Genomic DNA, 10,605 nt, shown 5'->3' on the forward strand with positions numbered 1-10,605 from the left:
CCATTTACATATTTTGGCTATGGTTATTTCACTTGGGATACGTACATGTAAGTGTTTCATTCATGAATCAAATACCTTTCTTGGCACAAACTCATAAACAATAAATGATAAAAACCTATTGCAGATTATTGCATATACAATGATATTAGCAGACGTGATCGAATGAAAAGTTATACATACTAATATATCATAATATTATTAATGATAACAATGTGTGGGACTATAAAGTATAGAAAAATACAAAGCACAATAGAACTGGTATGTAATGCGTTCTTTCTAGTGCGGCAATCAGTGAAGTTAATCCCAGTGTGTAATGTGTGTTCGAATAAACCGTTAATCACACGTTCTCTTTGGATTAAACGAGATCTTTTGTATACATATATAAAAAAGCAGAGACAGATCCAGAGTTTAAGGAAAGGGGGAGGCATAATTGTCCGAAAAGATAAACATACCACCAATGTTGTTTTTTTGACGATTTTAAGCAAACGATTAGATGATATCAATCAAAAGGGCCCTCTAAACCCACATTGATCTTCGGCTATGTCAGGAAGATTTTCTATAGGTCGTTCCTCAAAATACAGATTTTGTTTCGTTTCGGTTTCTCAATTTACATGTTTCGTTTCGTTTCGTCGTGTTTCGTTTCGTTTCGCTGTGTTTCGTTTCGTTTCGCCATGTTTCGTTTCGTTTCGCTCTGTTTCGTTTCTGTTCCGTTTCTCACTTTACCGGGACCCCTTTTATAGCCGACCGCAGTGATATCAAGGCACTTTACAAGAAAAATGCGTAAAATTGCATGTTATATGGAAGTTCATATCATAAGAAAATGGCAAAAAAATCTGGTAAACAGAGATCGTAGAATGAAACCGTGTGTTGCAATTAGTTGCAGGTTGAGCGATTTTAAAGCTAAATTGACTAGGCTAAAAGACCTACATTTAATCTTGCATGGGTTTTTCATATCGAAAGTGAAAGTAATCACGTGACCAGAGTCGCCACTGAATGTCGTACATTACATTTTGCAACTCAAAAAGTCCAGCGTGTTAAAGGAATATTTGAATGTGAAACAAAGTATCAATACATTCGTTTGAATGTATATTTTCTAAAAAATGCTATCCAAAGATTGAACTATACTGTCTTACGGTAAAAACTAATGTAAATCCGATGAAAAATGTGATTTTTTAACGAAATCCCCATTTGATACCGTATGATATTTCAATGATATGGACGCATATACCAGTGTTTGGATAGCAGTTTTCTTTTAAAAGATATATCAGTCCTTTTAAATCATGTCCAATCAAGTAAATCCATAGTCAGTAACACACTGGACTTTTTAATTTTTTAATCGTGTACCGTTTTATATTGTTTTACGTTCATTATCAACAAACGCTTTGATGACGTGATCGGCTGTACTCAATAGCGGACAAAACTCCGGACTTCAGGTAATGTTTTATTTGTATTTACTAATACTGGAGATATATTTGTTCATTTATTTATTAAATATATATATTTGCAACTTCCATCCTTGTATAAATCCCCTCCTTTGAATCTCACTTGTTATTGCAGGGGGGGGGGGGGGGGGGGGGGGGGGGGGGGGGGGGGGCACGGTCATCTGTGTAAAGTGTAATGTTGACTTCCAAAATATGATAGCACATCCGAGATTCTCATGACTATTATCAAAATATAAAATTAAGATATCGAAACGTTCTCTACAAATGCTATTTCTTGAACATGAAGAAGCTATAAATGTCCAAGAATCACAACATTTCATGAAGCACCCCCCTTCCCCACCATGTATTAAAATGTAAACTGAAAAAACTAAGTCCATTCATCAGTAAAGTTGGGTATCAAAAATAAAAATTTTAATTTTGCTAGATATTATCTCATATATATAAAGAAAAGAGCTAATCTGCCCAATAGAAAGAATAATCTATGAATGTGGGAGACTATCTTAATGTTAACTGTAAAAAAAAATTCTTCATTCGTGAAATATAAAAAGAAATCAAAATTTGGCTAATTGTCCAAAGTTTCGTAAAAACTCTGTTTTTTAATTGTGCAACACCTACCTGCCTACCTGATTCCAGTCATAATTCTTATTTGTCTGGATACTTGCCCGGATAATAGTTGACCTGCATTCATATAGTCTGCATTTTTTAGACAACAAAAATTTCAGCAGACACCACTCTCAAAGTCAGTGTGAAAAATTATGTTCTTTGGTAAATGTTTGAAGTGGCAGTAATTGTTAATGGAAAAGAGAATATAGGGAAAAATCACGCAACTATGCTAGGCTCTCAGAATATACAAATTGTTTGCTGTATTATAAAACACTCCCACAACTGGTTCTGATCAGTTGTTTTTTTAATTATATTTTCTACTCCACTAATCCAGCAAAATTTACACTGCTCAAGAATTTAAATAACACACTGAAATCATGTGGTCAATATTCAAGTGAAATTTATGAAATTGTTCTATGCTGTGTTCCACTACTCTTCCAGGTTAGAGTTTGAGCACTCACAAATATGTTTAACCTCACCACATTCTTTATGTGCCTGTTCCAAGTCACAAACCTCTATTGCAGTGGTTGTCGTTGGTTAAAGTCATTCTTATGGAATTATATCACATTTACCAGATTGGGGCCTTTTATAGACGATACTACAGTATGGGTTTTCTCATTTTTTACAGTGGTTAAGTATATTTGCCTACATGTACATCTACATCATTTAAACTCTAGTGGTTTGTTGTGGCAATGATAAGACATCTCATTCTTTGCAGTATATGGAGGACAAAACATTAATCTGTTTTCTTACTAAGCTCAAACAGGATAGAATTGAGGTAGGAGAGAATTCAAATTATACCCGTGTTTATGTCTTGTACAAATATCGTTTTCTTTTATTTTGAGACCATGTATATATATATATATATACATACAACCAAGTCTAAATTGAAAACAACGTTCAAACCTATGATTGCGTTGGATAAAAACCGCAATTTTTATACGTGTGCATGCAAAACAAATTTCTTGTTAGAGGGGTCTATATACAGCACAAACAACATTTTCCAAAAGACCAAAAAAGTGAAAAAGTATATTTTAACAAAACGCATTTGACTAACAGGTCGAACAACAAATGTTCTTAAATCCTGCTGACTGCCATTGGCGATTGCCAAATAAACGGATCACAGATGTAATCAATGGATCTTAATTAAATTTTTAATACTAAACAGAAAACAATAAACTTGCGGAAAAGATGACATACCGCAAACAAAAGGTGCAAAGGTTTTTGTACACCATATCCGGATTTCGACAATTAATGTCTCTTCAGTGATGTTAGGAATCGAAACGGTATTTGGAAAGCCATACAATTTACCTCAATTTGGGATAGACTCTTGAATTTTGAGGAGTCAAAATAGGATGAACGGATCATATAAACCCGAAGGCAAATATAATACAAGCCCAAACGAAAAAATATAAACAAGTCTAAATTGAAAACAACGTTCAAACCTATGATTGCGTTGGATAAAAACCGCAATTTTTATACGTGTGCATGCAAAACAAATTTCTTGTTAGAGGGGTCTAAATACAGCACAAACAACATTTTCCAAAAGGCCAAAAAAGTGAAAAAGTATATTTAAACAAAACGCATTTGACTAACAGGTCGAACAACAAATGTTCTTAAATCCTGCTGACTGCCATTGGCGATTGCCAAATAAACGGATCACAGATGTAATCAATGGATCTTAATTAAATTTTTAATACTAAACAGAAAACAATAAACTTGCGGAAAAGATGACATACCGCAAACAAAACGTGCAAAGGTTTTTGTACACCATATCCGGATTTCGACAATTAATGTCTCTTCAGTGATGTTAGGAATCGAAACGGTATTTGGAAAGCCATACAATTTACCTCAATTTGGGATAGACTCTTGAATTTTGAGGAGTCAAAATAGGATGAACGGATCATATAAACCCGAAGGCAAATATAATACAAGCCCAAACGAAAAAATATAAACAAGTCTAAATTGAAAACAACGTTCAAACCTATGATTGCGTTGGATAAAAACCGCAATTTTTATACGTGTGCATGCAAAACAAATTTCTTGTTAGAGGGGTCTAAATACAGCACAAACAACATTTTCCAAAAGACCAAAAAAGTGAAAAAGTATATTTTAACAAAACGCATTTGACTAACAGGTCGAACAACAAATGTTCTTAAACCCTGCTGACTGCCATTGGCGATTGCCAAATAAACGGATCACCGATGTAATAAATGGATCTTAATTATAAATTAAATACTAAACAGAAAACAATAAACTTGCGGAAAAGATTGTATACCGCAAACAAAAGGTGCAAAGGTTTTTGTACACCTTATCCAGATTTCGACAATTAATGTCTCTTCAGTGATGTTAGGAATCGAAACGGTATTTGGAAAGCCATACAATTTACCTCAATTTGGGATAGACTCTTGAATTTTGAGGAGTCAAAATAGGATGAAAGGATCATATAAACCCGAAGGCAAATATAATAAAAACCCAAACGAAAAAATATAAACAAGTCTAAATTGAAAACAACGTTCAAACCTATGATTGCGTTGGATAAAAACCGCAATTTTTATACGTGTGCATGCAAAACAAATTTCTTGTTAGAGGGGTCTAAATACAGCACAAAAAACATTTTCCAAAAGACCAAAAAAGTGAAAAAGTATATTTTAACAAAACGCATTTGACTAACAGGTCGAACAACAAATGTTCTTATATATAAAAGTCTAAATTGAAAACAACGTTCAAACCTATGATTGCGTTGGATAAAAACCGCAATTTTTATACGTGTGCATGTAAAACAAATTTCGTGGTAGAGGGGTCTAAATACAGCACAAACAACAATTTCCAAAAGACCAAAAAAAAGTGAAAAAGTCTATTTTAACAAAACGCATTTGACTAACAGGTCGAACAACTGATGTTCTTAAACCCTGCTGACTGCCATTGGCGATTGCCAAATAAATTGATCACCAGATCTAACAAAATGGATCTTTATATTAATTTAATACCAAACAGAAAACAATAAACTTGTGGAAAAGATGGTATACCACAAAGATGAGGTGCAAAAATTTGTACACCATATCCGGATTTCGACAATTAATGTCTCTTCAGTGATGTTAGGGATCGAAACGGTATTTGGAAGTCCATATAATTTACCTCAATTTAGGAAAGACTCTTGAATTTTAAAGAGTCGAAATAGGATGAACGGATCATATAAACCCGAAGGAAAAGATAATACAAGCCCAAACGAAAAAATATATAAAAGTCTAAATTGAAAACAACGTTCAAACCTATGATTGCGTTGGATAAAAACCGCAATTTTTATACGTGTGCATGTAAAAAAAATTTCGTGGTAGAGGGGTCTAAATACAGCACAAACAACAATTTCCAAAAGACCTAAAAAAAAAGTGAAAAAGTCTATTTTAACAAAACGCATTTGACTAACAGGTCGAACAACTGGTGTTCTTAAACCCTGCTGACTGCCATTGGCGATTGCCAACTAAATTGATCACCAGATCTAACAAAATGGATCTTAATATTAATTTAATACCAAACAGAAAACAATAAACTTGTGGAAAAGATGGTATACCACAAACATGAGGTGCAAATATTTGTACACCATATCCGGATTTCGACAATTAATGTCTCTTCAGTAGTGTGAAAAGGCCGATTCTGCCGCACTCCCCCATTTTAAGGGGAAATCCTGCATAGGACCCCTAACCCCGAGGCTAAGATGCAATCCGACAGCGTCCCTTCTTAGCGTATAATAAATCATGACTTTTGTACACAATGGTTTCGTCGACACAGATGACTTCATCAGCGAAGACACCTTAGAGAGAAGGGTGCCCCAAATTGAAATAAATAAAAGGATGGCATCGGGTAAGAATATCATGGATCAGTACGCAGATTTCTTCTTGGAGAATCAGGAAGATTTGAAGGATAGCGCCCCAACCCCAGTTCCAGCCCCAACCCCAACCCCTCAGCAGCACTGCAGCAACCACATGATGGTACTTATGGATGATAGGACCCGCATGTGCCAAACCTGTGGTATGGAAGAGGTGTATCAGCCCTTTGAGCATGCTCAAGGTGAAGTACCCTCGACCTGAAGTGTTCCCCTGAAGAGGAAGAAGGGGCAATTTTGCAAGAGTAAGCCGGGAAAGGATGGGTTCTGCTGGAGGCTTGGCAAGCAGCCACGCCAACAGGACGATGATGATGAGAACATCCCCATTGGAGGTAAGATCAAGGTCAAGGAGACCATCAAGGAACTTCGCCGAATAACTAAGGATGAGGGTCTGAGGGGGGTCAGCAGGATGTTGAAGGAGAAGTTGGTCAAACTCATCGAGGAGAAAACCAACCGGAAATTTGCCCGCGAAGAGGTCTTCACAAAGAAGGAGCTGAAGGCCATCGCCAAAAGACGCGGAATCACCAAATATTCCCGACTAGGAAGAGCCGCCCTAACCGACCTGGTGAAGAAGGATATCGAAAATGCCCCAGTGGAAGACGAGATCAAGGTAGTCGACCGACGCGATGCATTGAAAGGAGTCTTTGGCACAGTCAGAATTGACCCGCTCCAGCAGCATGATTTGGAAACGTTTTTCCAGGTAAGTCGCAGCACCATCTCCAGGACGATCAAAGATGCCCTCACCAGAAAGAAGGGCTTAAAGGTACAGCTAGTGCTGAAAGTGGAGCTGGTCAAAACGAATCCCGCGACTGAGGGGAACACCTACGTCATTCCTTACTTCAGATCAGCCCAAACAGTCATCACCGAATCAGCAGACCTTGACTTTGAGATTGCGGTCATGGTAGAGAAGATCAAGGAAAGCATGTCAAGGTATATGTGCGAGGGTAGTGGATGGACCTTTGCCCACATTGAGCAGCTAGAGATTCACCTAAACAAATTTAAGCCACTTAGGGGCAGCTCCTACATACCACTCCCAAAGCCACTCGCTCAGAAGAAGGCCGTCATCAACATCCAAAACCAAGATCAGGAGTGCTTCCGCTGGGCCATTCTCTCAGCCCTACATCATGGGGAAGTCGATCAGAAGTCGACACACCGCGTAAGCCAGTACAAGCAGTTGGGGGATGAGCTAAAATTTGATGATATTGACTTTCCAGTATCCCTCAAGGCGATCGATAAATTCGAGAGACGGAATGCAGACCTTAACATCAACGTCTTTGGCTATGATGGTCTGAAGAAGGGTGAGGATGGGGAAGAGGACCTCCAGATATATCCCCTAAGGATATCCAAGACCACCGGCGCGCAGCACGTAGACCTCCTTTTCCTAACCAGCGATAGCAAGCAGCATTACTGCTGGATCAAGAGCTTTTCACGACTCTTGAGCTCGCAAGTGACGGAGCACGGGCACGAGCTCTTTTTCTGCCGCAGATGCCTGTGCCACTTTTCCAGGCAGAACATCCTCGACGATCATATGGAGTACTGCGGCAAAAAGGATGCGGTCAGAATCGAGATGCCGGAAGAAGGATCCTTCATCAGCTTCCAACATAACAAGCGTCAGATGAGGGTTTCATTCACCATCTACGCGGATTTCGAGTGCTTCACGGGAAAGATGGATACCTGTCAACCCGACCCATCGCGAGCCTACACGAAGGCATACCAGCTACATCGACCATCAGGTTTTTGCTACCGCGTGAAGTATGCCCAAGGCGACTACAAGGAATCGGTCGTCTCTGTGGGGAGGATGCGGCCAAGAAATTTATGGAGTGCATGGAGAAGGAAGTTTGGGAGATCGACAAAATCTATCGGGACAACAAACCCATGATGATGACGGACGAAGATAAGGAGAGCTTCGCGGCGAGCACACTCTGCCACATTTGCAGTAGCGCATTGGGTGAGGATAAGGTACGGGATCACGATCACCTCACGGGTAGGTATCGCGGCGCCGCACACAACCAGTGCAATCTTGACTTTCAGCTCCCCAAATACGTGCCCATCGTCTTCCACAACCTGAGTTGGTACGACGCCCACCTTTTCGTGAAGGAATTAGGACTCCATGCGATTCATGCTCAGCTCTCTCGAAGCCTTGGCAGGGAATCTTACCAAGGACAAATTCAACGCGACGCAGAAGTGCTTTGGCGACCGCTCCGAACTGATGCTTAGGAAGGGGGTATATCCCTACGATTATATGGATGGGCCCGCCAAGCTGGAGGAAACGCAGCTACCGCCCAAGGAGGAATTTTTCAGCAGACTCTATGGCACGCACATCAGTGATGAGGAGTACGAGCACGCGCAGCAGGTCTTCGAGAAATTCAGCTGTCGGACGATGCAGGACTATCACAATCTCTACCTGGAGAGCGACGTAGCAATACTGGAGGATGTCTTCGAGGATTTCAGGGATACGTGCATGGTGAACTACGAGCTCGATCCCGCACACTACTTCACAGCCCCAGGGCTATCCTACGACGCAGCGCTGAAATTCACTGGGGTCCGACTGGAGCTTCTCTCAGATCCGGACATGCTGATGATGTTCGAGGATGGGACTAGGGGTGTGTGGCCATGATCTCCCATCGAAATGGCAAGGCCAACAATCCCTACATGACCGACTACGATGCGTCGCAGCCGACCAAGTATCTGACCTACTTGGACGCCAACAATCTCTACGGGTGGGCCATGGCGCAACCCCTTCCCACGGGGGAATTCGAATGGATGGAGCCGTCAGAAATCGAGGACATCTTGAGCCATCCGGACGACCACGAATATGGCGCCATGGTGGAATGCGACCTGGAATACCCCCAAGATCTCCACGACGATCATAACGACTATCCTCTCGCGCCGGAGAATGTGGAGATTGACAAGGTGTGTAAGCTGGTGCCTAACCTAGGTAAGCGCACAAAGTACATCCTCCACTATCGAAACCTCAAGATGTATATGGGAAGGGGGATGAAGCTCGCCAAGGTCCATCGCATCATTGGATTCAGGCAATCCCCATGGTTCAAGCCGTACATCAACAAAAACACCGAGCTCAGAGCCGTGGCCAAGTCCGACGCCGAGAAAGATTTCTTCAAGCTCATGAATAATTCGGTCTTCGGCAAGACCATGGAAAATATCCGCAAGAGGGTCGATGTCCGGCTGGTCACCAACGAGAAGCAGGCGCTGAAGCTCGTGGCCAAGCCCAACTTCGATTGTCGGGTCGTCTTCACCGAGAACCTGGCAGCCGTCCATATAAAGAAGACGAAGCTGAAGTTCGATAAGCCCGTCTACTTGGGAGCATGCATCCTGGATATTTCGAAGATCCTGATGTATGACTTCCACTACGGATTTGTGCGGAAGATGTATGGCGACGACGCCCGGCTGCTCTTCACCGACACCGATAACTTGGCCTACGAGATCCGAACCGAGGATTTCTACAAGGATATCACTCCCCACGTCCAGGAGAAATTCGACACGTCGAACTATCCGGCTGACCATCCCTACGGAATTCCGGTCGGCGCAAATAAGAAGATCATCGGCATGTTCAAGGACGAGTGCGGCGGCAAGAGCATGACCGACTTCGTGGGACTCCGGCCGAAGCTGTACGCCTACAAGATGGATGACGGCGCTGCCACCAAGAGAGCCAAAGGAGTCGCGAAGACCACCATCAAGCGCAACATCACCTTCGACGACTACAAGAGATGCCTCGACACGCAGCAGGAGGTCCACAAGTCCATGAATATTATTCGCAGCCACCTCCACCAGATCTACACCCAGGAGATCAACAAGGTCGCCCTCTCTGCCAAGGATACCAAGCGCCACATCCTACCAGACGGCATTAGCACCCTCGCCCACGGACACTATCGAATCGCTGACGCCCACGACTGAGGTGGGACCCTCCCTCTCACCACCCCTCTGCAATTAGCAGGCTCTGACGGGTGCGGATGCCCATCTCTCCTCTTCTGCACTTGGCAGGCTCTGACGGGGTGCGGATGCCCATCTCTCCTCTTCTGCACTTGGCAGGCTCTGACGGGTGCGGATGCCCAACTCTCCTCTTCTGCACTTGGCAGGCTCTGACGGGTGCGGATGCCCATACCTAGATAAATGAGCAGCATACACATGCACGGCATCCTCCTCCCCGACAAGCCCCTCTCCAACGTAGAGCTCGACGAAGCTGAATAGGCCCTAGGCATCCCTCGATTCAGAGGAGTATTCATGCGCGATGCCCTACCACCCAGCCCGCGCCGCATTGAATGTGGAATCTTGAATCACGATAGCTGGGAAGGTCCTGGAACGCATTGGAATTGCTGGTATAAACGTGGGTCGGTAAAGTATTACTTTGACTCCTATGGATTGCCACCGCCTGACGAGATGGTAAACTATTTACAGCCTGAAATTCGATATAGCACCGATGAATTACAGCAGCGAGGCTCGGTGGTTTGTGGCCACTTTTGCCTATTCGTGTTGAAAATGTTGGCGACTGGAAAATCGCTGGAAGATACAATCTTCTCACTCTATAAATAAATGGATAAGTTTGGATCCCGTGCAAGAAAGCGTGCATCCCTTCGGCGAATGCTACAGGATTTGGATATGAACGACAATCGCATTTCTAGCCTAGGACATCCCAAGGACAGCTCGGATGCTGTGACA

This window comes from Mytilus californianus, unplaced genomic scaffold (assembly GCF_021869535.1).
Source record: "Mytilus californianus isolate M0D057914Y unplaced genomic scaffold, xbMytCali1.0.p SCAF_18, whole genome shotgun sequence".
In the NCBI taxonomy this organism is placed as follows: Eukaryota; Metazoa; Mollusca; class Bivalvia; order Mytilida; family Mytilidae; genus Mytilus; species Mytilus californianus.